The sequence below is a fragment of the Petromyzon marinus genome, unplaced genomic scaffold (genome assembly GCF_048934315.1).
Source record: "Petromyzon marinus isolate PM22_M1 ecotype Great Lakes invasive population unplaced genomic scaffold, UKy_Petmar_22M1.pri1.0 PM_Scaffold_31, whole genome shotgun sequence".
Classification (NCBI taxonomy): Eukaryota; Metazoa; Chordata; class Hyperoartia; order Petromyzontiformes; family Petromyzontidae; genus Petromyzon; species Petromyzon marinus.
This window is the reverse complement of record NW_027423291.1, coordinates 359,500-370,456: the sequence shown is the minus strand read 5'-3', so window position 1 is coordinate 370,456 and position 10,957 is coordinate 359,500.

Sequence of the window (10,957 nt, the reverse complement as noted above, 5' to 3'; positions counted from 1 at the left end):
CCATCTTTCCGGACATGAGTGGCCTTCAGGCGACAGAGCCTGGCTGCACTGTCCCCACATACTGGTGGGTACTTCACCGAAATTGTTTAAACCCTGGAGGGGGCTGTTTGGCGTGATTTGGGTCGTTTGGATCCAGTGTGAAAAAAATTTGCTTGGGTCGGCGGAGTTGGTTTGTACATCCCTCTCGCCTCAAGCCTTTCATCACGCTGCGTGAATTCATCCCATCTACACTACACAGGGGCCAAGTGTCAGATGTGTCTGGCGAGCTGAGGTGTGTACCCACTGAGGTTGGTTCTCAGGGGAGTCATGTGATCCCATCCTCAGATGCCGCACGTTTAACATTCCCCAAGCCGCCACCTGCGCCGTCTTCACAAGCTTCGGGAGCGGAAGGCTCGTCTGCCCGGCCAACTGCTCTTTGCTCGATGGGACATTTTGAAATTCCCCCTGGGACCCCCGAGGAGAGTACGCCCACCTCTCCTGGGAGCCTGGCCACAAGGACTCGATCAAAGACTCTTCGGTTTTTGTATATATTGTATATATTGTATAGATGGGTTGAAGTATTTATTTGTTGATGCACACTAACGGGTTGTTCGTTTTGTTCTTTTATTTAAGGGGGAGTTGACAAAGGGGCCCCAAGTGAGGGCTAAGGGGGGTCACGTGGTTGGGATTCAGATCCTGCTCTAGGATTCTGTAAGGTGATCGTGACCAAGGGTGGAGCCAGCCATGCCGCAGAGAATATAAGCCGGGTCCCAAGAGGGACCAGGGTTGTTGTTGTTGTTTTTCATCCTGGAAGAAACATTCGTCGACGGTCTACGTTCTATGATCTACGTTCTCCGTTCAACGAGTCTCCAACACGTGTACCTGGACCCGAGCTGTTGGTCTCGGTCTGTAGTAGCTAGTTACGTTGTAATTAGTGTAGTTAGCCTGGTGGTCACCACCATAGGTTGTTATTCTAAGGGGAAGTTACCCTGTGTGTTGGAGTTAAATAAATGTGTTGCCTCCAAGTCTACGTCTGCGACTCAGTTGAACTCACTACACATTTACAACTTAGAGCGTTATTACTACGGCTATCAGTCAGCCCTGATGGTTTCCACCTTATCGCTCCACAATTAGTCTGTCCCAATCTCGTCCACCTTGTTCTTTGTGCATCCCCGGGCAAGTGCGGAGGTCGCGGGCCTCGCTCCCCTAATATACCCCCTTGGCCCCGCCCCTATCAGACAGTGCCCCCACTCCACTGTGGCAAGTGTATTGTTTATTGGATAATTTATTATCATCAATACAGTACCTTCCGGCCACCTGTTTCTAATTATCTCAACGTGTACGCTCTAGCACTTTCTCTTTACAGTCTCCTACACAAATACAATGTCACTGCTTATAGTCAACACATCTTCTATCCTCTCACATATATTCCTTCTGCATTCTCCAATCCGTACTCACCAGCAACGTGAATTATGATGAAAAAGCAACATTCGACAACTCACTTGGCATTGAAAAACCCTTTCCCAGCCTTGTTGTGATAAATTATTTTCCTGATCCTGTTCAGGTAATGCCATTGACAATTGTATATTTCTCTGTGCACTTGCACCAACCTGGATCCATGGTACCACCGTCAAATAATCATTGCAAATTCATCACCTTAATACAGCAGTGACATTTTTCCTACGGTGTTGAAGTAGATAGTGCCTCCAACTGATGAAGCAATTAAATTCTGAGTATTCCAGATGTTGGCTCTACAGATATCCATAGATTTACAGACGTTCGGATTACGGAATTTCGCGTTCATGCAATTGACAAATGATGGAAATTTTTCTATTTACGAAATCGAATTTCCATGTTAACGAAATTTTACACGGCACACGCCATGAAAGCATCAAAGAAGAAGCACCCAGGAGGATGCGTCATCCATCCGCGACACTGTCACAGTATATCCCTACAGCTCACCAGTAACGCCTCACATCGCCTTTCTAGGCATTCCAACATGCAGATCGTTTGGTGAGTTCCCTTAAAAGTATGGATCCTTGCAGTCGCGAAAGCTTGAAATCTAGAATTAATTATTCGTCTTAAATTTGTTGTTATTCAATCTTCTTAACATTTATGTACTTTCTTATTATTTCTGATTTGTCAATATGTGAACAATTTTTGGTTAGGAGTGGGGTGGAATGATTGTCTGAAACTCATCCCTAATTTTTCGTGTTGAATTTAATGGGAAAATATTTTCTGATCACGAAATTTTGTTTGACTCGTGTTTTTTCCAGAACTCATCCATTTCTAAAGTAGAGGGAAGCCAGTACTATGCATGATGTTCTCAGGCTCATGTGTAATCTGACATTATCATGTTGGAGGACTTGTGACATCCGACTGACGACGTTCATTGTGGTCATGGCCTTTCTTTTAGTGAACAGAAAAACACATTGTATCAGTTCAATACTGTAAAATACAGTAATTGAGAAAAAAAGGCAATCGGAGGGGTAACCATCTCGTAAATATTAAAAATGAAATGTCTTTGTTTAGAAGAGCCTGCGGCAGTGGCACCAGGTCAATGGCAAATATGAATGCCTATCATTGTTGGCACTTTCCAAAGAATAGCTCATGTTAATGTCCCACAAAGAGGTACTCATCAACTCCAGAGGGATGAAAGGATGATTCAGTACCTTTTCGAGATATTAAGTTATGATCTTTAATGCTAGCTCTCTGTCTTATTGGACCCCTCACCCTCCAAAAACTATTGACAATGGCCATCAAAATCATTTGGAACAATATGACATGGTTCAATCGAATAACTGCCCACTGGAAGCATTTATGAAGACAACAGATGAATAATTTAGAGAATGCAGAAATCTCTTGTCAACCTTAATTCACTGTGTTCCACTAAACTTCTCATCTCAACTAATTTTTTTCATCTGCTTCCTTTTTCCCTTCCATAATTTGGCCACCATTGCATTGTTAATGTTGACCTTACATCTGATGTGCTAGATAATCACCTGCCAACTCTAGTTGGCAGGTGATTATCTAGCTAGTTTTATATATAGGATTTTTTACGGAAAAAACTTTTTTTGCCGTTGGTCAGTTCCATTCTTTGTCCAATTTTAGCTCAAAAGTGAATGCGTCCTGCCTTGAATCTCGTTGAAAATTTCACGCACAACGAGGCTGCTACAGAGAGCAATGCACATTATACCATCGGCAATCCAATGTTTTATTCGTATATGTGACATTTAGTAAGATCAAGTGCAGATGCAAATGTAATTTCATTATTTGTGCAGTCATTGATTACCTGGCTGAGGCCATGAAATATCTGCACTAGAAAAGTCGCTCAATAACAGGAAGCTGATGAAGAATATTGGCAGTACCAGCTTCGCGCTCTGCCCTTGGAGCTGCCTGGCTACTGTTTTCATGCCTTCTTGACTGATAGCATGACTGAACTATTAATGGGGATGATATAACGCTCTAACGTTGTTCAAGTCTCACAGCCGGAATACTGCCGACTGCTTCGCTCCTGACAAAGCGCTGATACACCGCTGGATCGAGTAGGATGGTCCTTGTGGCGAGGCTCTCAAAGTGGAAGATACCAAATCAGCTTCAACCCAATGGTGGTGTTTAGGAGAGCATTTATCTATGAGTATATATAGGCTGGCTGACAGATATGAAGTTATTCCTTCGGTGGTAATAAACAACAACAATAATATTAATTGTTACCCTTTGTCATTCACTTATGGGTGAAGTCTTTCCATACTGGATAAGGCGTGGAGATTGCTTGACCATACTCCATCATGCTTGTCAACGTGGGTTGATGACGAGAAGGCTTAAGGCCAGTTTGCTTGATGGTAACTATGACTGAGAATCAAACTAAAGTGGTCTGATTCATATTGCAATGGCCAACCATTGTGCCACCGTTACACTCGTATGCATAAGTTAACAGGGAAAAAAAACTATACCATTTTTGTTACTGTGAATAAAATGACAAAATAACATTGCCACTTTGGTCAACTCGTCGTCTTGAAATTACGGAATGTACAAATCTAAAGTCTTAGGTATAATGGAAAGAAGGGTTTTGCTAATTGGGCGATCTCAGAATGGGTAGCAGGTGGCAATCCTAATCAAATGCCATTTTTCATATTTCGTGTGTTTAGGTCTGTTGTAGACAAAAACACGGCCTGCGATGAAACATTTTCATGATGATTTATTTCACGATAACATATTTACAGGCGAGAGTACGACTCACACGTTTCACAAGGCTATAACTACCGCAGTCCTGGTGGTTTCTAATAGAGTAATATCGAACAGTCTTTGTTGATGGTTTCTCCCATGTAGATCTCCAACAGTCGGCCCCGATGTCGTCCACCTGCAGTTGTTCTTCAGTCCCCAAGGAATCAACCCATTCGCGGGCCTCGCTCCCCCTTATATACCCCTACGGCCACGCCCTGGTAACTTCCAGCACTTGCCCCCGGTAGATTCTATCAGCAAACTCTATCGTCATCTACTTCCCTTCTCTTCGATGGCAAAGGTTATAGTGGTGTCAGTGTTGATGGGTGGAGACAGGTACAGGGTACTTTATGGGGGAAGGTTCATAAAAGTCGTACTCCTGCGTTGTAAATACTTTATCGTGAAATAAATCATCAAGAAATTGGAACCTGCAAAGGAGCTTCTTTACACATGTGAGTGTAAGCCTGAGTACAATCTCACGTGTTGTTGCTGTAGAGTATTTTCATTTTACCAGTGGGTCAATGAGATAAGGGGATGGTGATTAAGGTAGTGAGTGATAGGATGTGTGGGTCATTCTTGAGAGCATGAAAAAGTGCGTGAGTGAGGTTGACACAGTGAATGATCAGGTGATTGTGTGAATGATCAGGTAAATATATGACTCATGAGGAGGGAGAGGGAGCATTTATGTAAGTCATAGAGTAAGGGAAGTGGGTGAGTTCATAATAAAGTGAGTGAGTACCAGTTTATTTAGTTGAACAAGGCGAGAACTAAAGCGACCAGGATGAGTCTCATTTGCAAGAGAGACCTGGATCACCCAAATGACCAAAACTAAATAAACACACAGAGTTACAGTAATGAAAGCAAATATAAATAATACAAAACAACTGATGCGTCACATGGGAAATCGACGTAATGGAGTTAAGGGATGATAGAATATGTGAGTAAGGTGCGACACGGGTGTCCTCTGGCCCTTTCACGACTTAACATTTTTTTTGACTACGTAGTTTGAGACGATTTCCATGGATGTACCAGTAGAATTTATCTGGTATACATATAATGGGAGGCTGATCGATGCCTGAGCCGGTCATGGTATGGCTCTCTACTGTTAAACCATATTATGAATGCGGATGATCTGGTGATTACTTCCCACTCTAAGGAGAAGTTGGAGACACTACAGCTAAACATGGAGCATTCTCCTAAATTATGGGCCGTTACCATCAGCCTCACAAAAACAAATCACCTCCCTGGGTATTTTACATCATCAAAATGCTCCCCTCCATCAATTCCCCATGTATTTTGGGGCAGTTGTGGAGAGAGTGGAGATATTTCCGTACTTGGGCAGTGTGCTGATGACCAACTCTGTTTCAGTAGCCGAGGTCTCACTTCGAATCATTCGAGCGGCATTCTATTTTCATCAGCTGCTGAATACTGTGTGGAAGCTACCTGGCATGTCATTCCATACAAACCTTCATGTCTTCTGGACCGCAGTTATGCCCTCCCCTATCTCTCTCGAAAGGAACATCTGCACTGGTGTGAAACATTTTGGTTAGCCCACGATCTATCCAGGGTTTAACCAGACTGGACTTTGTGAGGAGCTCAGATTCCTGGAATATCTGGACAAATGCCCATCTGTGGGCTCCTCCAGCAAGTGAGGCTGCGTTGGTTGTGTCATGCAGTCCGTATGCACAGCCACGGCATCCCCAAGCAGCTTCAATTTGGCTGGATAGATGGTGCTAAATGGGCGTGGTACGGGCTAGAGAAGAGATGGACTGATGTGGTACAGAAGGATGTGGAGCTGATTGGACTTATTGATGACTGGTATCAGCAGTGTCACGATCGGCTTCTGTGGAGGAGGTTCATGAAAAGCACTGCTGGGGAGGTGTAGGCTGTTGTATATATAGGTGTTATGAAAATTGATGAAAATAATGAAAATTAAATGAAATTTGAGATTTGCATAATTTATCCTAAATTATGTTAATTAGTGTAATTATGTGCATAAATTATGCTGATTCGAGAGATAATCGTATTAATTTATGCGAGTGGGCGTGGTTAGGATAATGCAGGTCGTTATGGATTATCAGGTCGAGCCTCGGTGACTAGGATTGTGTTATGAATTGGAATGACGCAGTTAATCGTATGCAGTGACGCAGGCGTTGTGAGCGTGAATGAGAGAGAGTCGATTCGACTCTGCTCTTTAATTCCGTATTATCGATAAGGATACGATTACTCTCGATTGAACATTACGAATTATGCGTGTTATGGATTATGTATGGTGATAGTGTGCTTATGATAGGTCCCCAGGATTCAGATCTCATACGCAGAACAATATTATGCAGAATTTCAGGAAGAATCACACACCAACCTTCTGCTTTAATCAATTTTATTTCTAGCTAACTTTAATTTTTGGATAATATGAAAAACTCAATCTCGGGATTTTGGAATTTCAACACAGCGTTAACATGATACCATCACGATTGCGTTGTTTCACCTCGATAGCGGCACCTGTGGTTAATTCCCGACGCGTAACGCAATCGATCGGTTGTTGAGAGAGAGATTAAAAACATGCGAACTATTCTATCAAACCTTAACTTTATAATATGCAAACTCGTATGCTTGAATTGTTACACAACACGGCACTTGGTTTTTGATTCGTATCCAATCCTTAATACATTCTGATATGCGAAGTTATTATGCTTGAAATCGTCAGCACAGTACCACGTTGATGTTCGTTCATTGATTCATCAACGATTATGCAATTAAAGCGTTCGACTGAAATACTTCGAATTGCCTTATCAACACCACTCGTTGGCCACAATGCTTCCTACTTGAATTGTCACACAAAACAGCATTCGGTCATTGATCATGCGCGGCCCTTAATGCAATTATTGTCACGTTGTTAACAATAGGATGACTGATTATTATGCAACGCTACTCGTTGACAGGGCACTCCAACCAGTATTATTCTTGGAGGCACAAATATGCGTTTGAATTCGTTATTTCATTCGTGGATACCGGCAAGATTATGCAGAAAGACAAATATTAACGAACGACTCAAGTATTCCTAATCAACTTCTCAACGCGACTCAATGGGTGGCGATGTTTCCTTTTGAGATCCTTATCTCGGGCCAATCTTTTAATTGATTGTGGCCAGACCCCTGACAGGGAACCGGTTGAACCCGCTCTTCAACCCCGCGAGCGGCGCTCCGTGGTGAGGTGCCAAGAATGAATCCTTGTTAATGGGTCAGTTGGTAATTTATGCGGTTAGAAGTACAGCCCCAGCACAACATTACAGAGAAAATTATGAACACTCTTAAAAACGATAGATTATTCACTCGGTCGTTGCGATGTTTCCACAATCACGGATGGTTCAATGGCTTGAGGTTTTTAGGCTTTGTTAATGACCCGTGTGTGTGTGTGTGTTGAATGGTGTGAGTGGTGAAAGAGTAGGCCAATGTTCGGAATCGATTCTTTGCGTCAAGCAGACGTCTGGTTTGTGTGTAGTGGGGGGCAGTGTATCATACGTATCAGTTGATTCTTCTTTCAGTAGTTGGTTCGGACTCGACGGACGTTGGTGAACGAGTAGATGCGTTGTTGTAGCTGAGATGACCGTCTGGTAGACGGCGTTAGAAGCACGCCCGCAGCGGCGCGCTGGTGCTCCGTCGTCGGCGGTTGTAGATTGCAGGCTCACGATTCGCTCGTGGTGGCGCTGGTGCTGGTGCTGATGGCACGCTGGTGGCGCGCGCTCCCTCTCCTTGAAGATGCGCGAACGCGCCCGTGCTGGTTCGCTGATAGCAGTTTCTCTCCACTGCTGGCTGAGCTGCTGCACGCTCTTGCTTGGCGTTGCTGGCCGCGCTCTTTCTCCTTGAAGATGCGCGAAAGCGCCCGTGCTGGTTCGCTGACAGCAGTTTCCTCCACTGCTGGATGAGCTACGCCGGCGCGCGCTCTTTCCGCTGCTGTAGTATCTGACGCTGCGCTCGCGAGCGACAGGTCAAGTTTTCTTCTGCTGAGTTGAGTTGAGATGAGTCTTCTTCTGTTGAGCTGAGTTGAGATGAGTCTTCTTCTGTTGAGCTGAGTTGAGATGAGTCTTCTTCTGTTGAGCTGCCCCCGAGGGCTGATGAGTTGATTTCAATGCTGAAACGGCTCCTTTTTATGCCAAAAATCTCTCCCCTTCTCGGCTCCCCCTCACGAGGTGGAGCTATCTTTGATCTGATCGTATGTCGGTGGGGGGGGTTCGTGTGTCGGTGGTGGGGGGGGTTCGTGTGTCAGTGTGTATGTTTGTGTGTGTGTCATTTATGACATGGTCCTGTTCGGGTCTTTCCTCAAGCCATAAACATCAAGACAACAGACACCTCGATTCATCTCGGTGGCGTCTGGTTGTCTGATCCCTCCACCCAGAGAGAGGGGCGGGTTCCCCCCCCCCCCCCCCCCTTTTCCGTTCGCGTTCCGACGCACAAAGAAATGGTTAAGATTTTTTTTAAGTTTAACATTTCACATCACAGTTGGTATCTTATCATACACAGTTATGATCCTGCTTGTGATTCATAGTATTTGATTTATTTCCAAGTGAAGATGCTCTTCCGAGCGTATGCATTTTATCACGTGCTGCAGGGAAAGACAAAGGTGGTCGGGAGAGACAAAGGTGGTCGGGAGCACCTCTTTATACTTTCGACTTATTTTTCTCAAATACCATTTGGTCCCATGTTCGCCAAGACTCGTGTTTGTAACTACGTCTTCCCGACACCTCTCGGTTTTACCGAGGTTCGAATTGTTATGATGGAATTATTAAAAAGAAAAATAATTATCATCCTGAGTTTAAGAGGTCCATTTCTTGATTGTTGGAATCCATATCCCTTGGTTCTATAAGGTTCTATAATGGAATGTCGTGTAAGGTTAACACGTTGTTATTATTAATATTATTTTGCAATTTTCTTTAAAACTTTCTTTGCCTGGTTGCCGTGTGTGGGGTGGGTGCGTCTCCTCATCAAACCCGGCTGGCTTTTCCAGATGGCCCCTTGTGATAAGGTGTAATTCCTGCTTCTCCGCGCTGTGAGAGAGACAAAAGGTGGTTGGGGTTGCTTGGAATATTGTTTAAACTCTTTCGCAAGTTTGCTCGTTGTCTCATTCCTTCTCGATAACCTTTGATGTGACTCGGTATTCTTGCTCCAAGCTTTGTTTTAACAGTAAAAGTATTAAAGGTGAAAATCATTTGATAGCGAATTAATCATTGGATAATAATTCACTGATGTGTCTGGTGGCCTGTTCTTAATTGGAGTGAGCGTTAGGCTCGCTACTTTTATCTTATTCTTGTTGTTGCCTTTTAATTTTTTTGTTGTTGTTTTACTGGAAAATAAGGAAAAGAATATGTATACGATTTACCCTGTTGGCGTCTGGTGTCTGCTCTCTTGGTGTTCTGACCTCGGAGGGACCTTTCCTAAGGGGCCCATCAAACTCTTGTTCATCTGGAGATTTTCGCCGATAGCTGTTACATCCTCGCCTCGAGAGTTTTATTATTTCTTAATGGTCTGTTTATGACCGACATCTGGTTTTTCGTGTTTCTGGCTTACGGGTTTGATTCATTATTAAAAATATATATATTGTTTGTCACGAAAGAAAGGAAAAATAAATCTAGGTGTATGCATCCGTAAATATTCTTACGGATATTAATTGTGGAAAAAGGGCCGTATACAACAGTCGCCCTCCAGCAACAGCATAGGGCATAGGAGCAAGGCTCAAAACAACGAGCAGAGCGCCAAACAACTGACACAAATAAAGTTGGCACAGTGGGGAGCACGGCTGTTGCATCTGCCGATCATTTTCCTCAGTCAATCCATGGCACCTGCATCTATTTACATGACCTCCTGCCAGCCAGCCTTCGACACTTCACGTGGCCTCAAAATGCACCGAGCATGGCACAAGTGCTGTGGCGATACTCTTTGGTTATATTGGATAAAGTCACGTAGGTAAAAAATAAAATAACAAAAAATCACGACGTTTCGGCCACAACACAAGCGGCCTTCATCAGGTGAAGGGACGAGACTGTCTGGAGGACAGCGAAAGCTTTAAATCTGCTGTGGTGATGTCACCGCCACTTAGGGGTGAACGACGGTTGTTCCGTTGTGCGTGTGTGCACGGACGTATGTACGCCTGTGAGTCTCGTGTATGGAGAGAGAAAGTGAGGCAGCCGTGCGTTGTGCTTGCCCGTGTGCCATTCTGAGCTTCATAGGCGCTGCTCACTAACAGCGCTTGCCCCAACATTCTGGTAAGGCTATACGGCGAATGATTGTCGCTGTTGTGTGTGTATGGACGTTCACCCCCCTCCCACCGCCCCCGTGTGTGCAGTTTTAGGGACTCATTACGCCCCCTCCCTACAAGCAGGCCAGCATCCGAACTAAAGGTTAGTGACAATAAAAACAGATTTTTTTTTCCATTTAAGTAACTTTATGTTTTGTTCACAATACAGTATTTATTACATTGTTGCATGCAAATGTACGATATTTTGTCTTACATATGACTTTGACAATGTTTCCATGTTTTGCTGAACCGTGATAACATCTTTAAAAACTTACAGTATGTGGATTTAAATACAGTACACTATTGTATTCAGACTTATGAACCGTTCGACTTACGGACAGTTCTCAGGAATGGAACCGATAAGTTGTATTATTCGCTAACAGCACCTTCCATTGGTATGGTTGACTACATACGATGCAAAGAAAGTTAAATATAGATACATATATATTGTACAGCACTTTCCCCA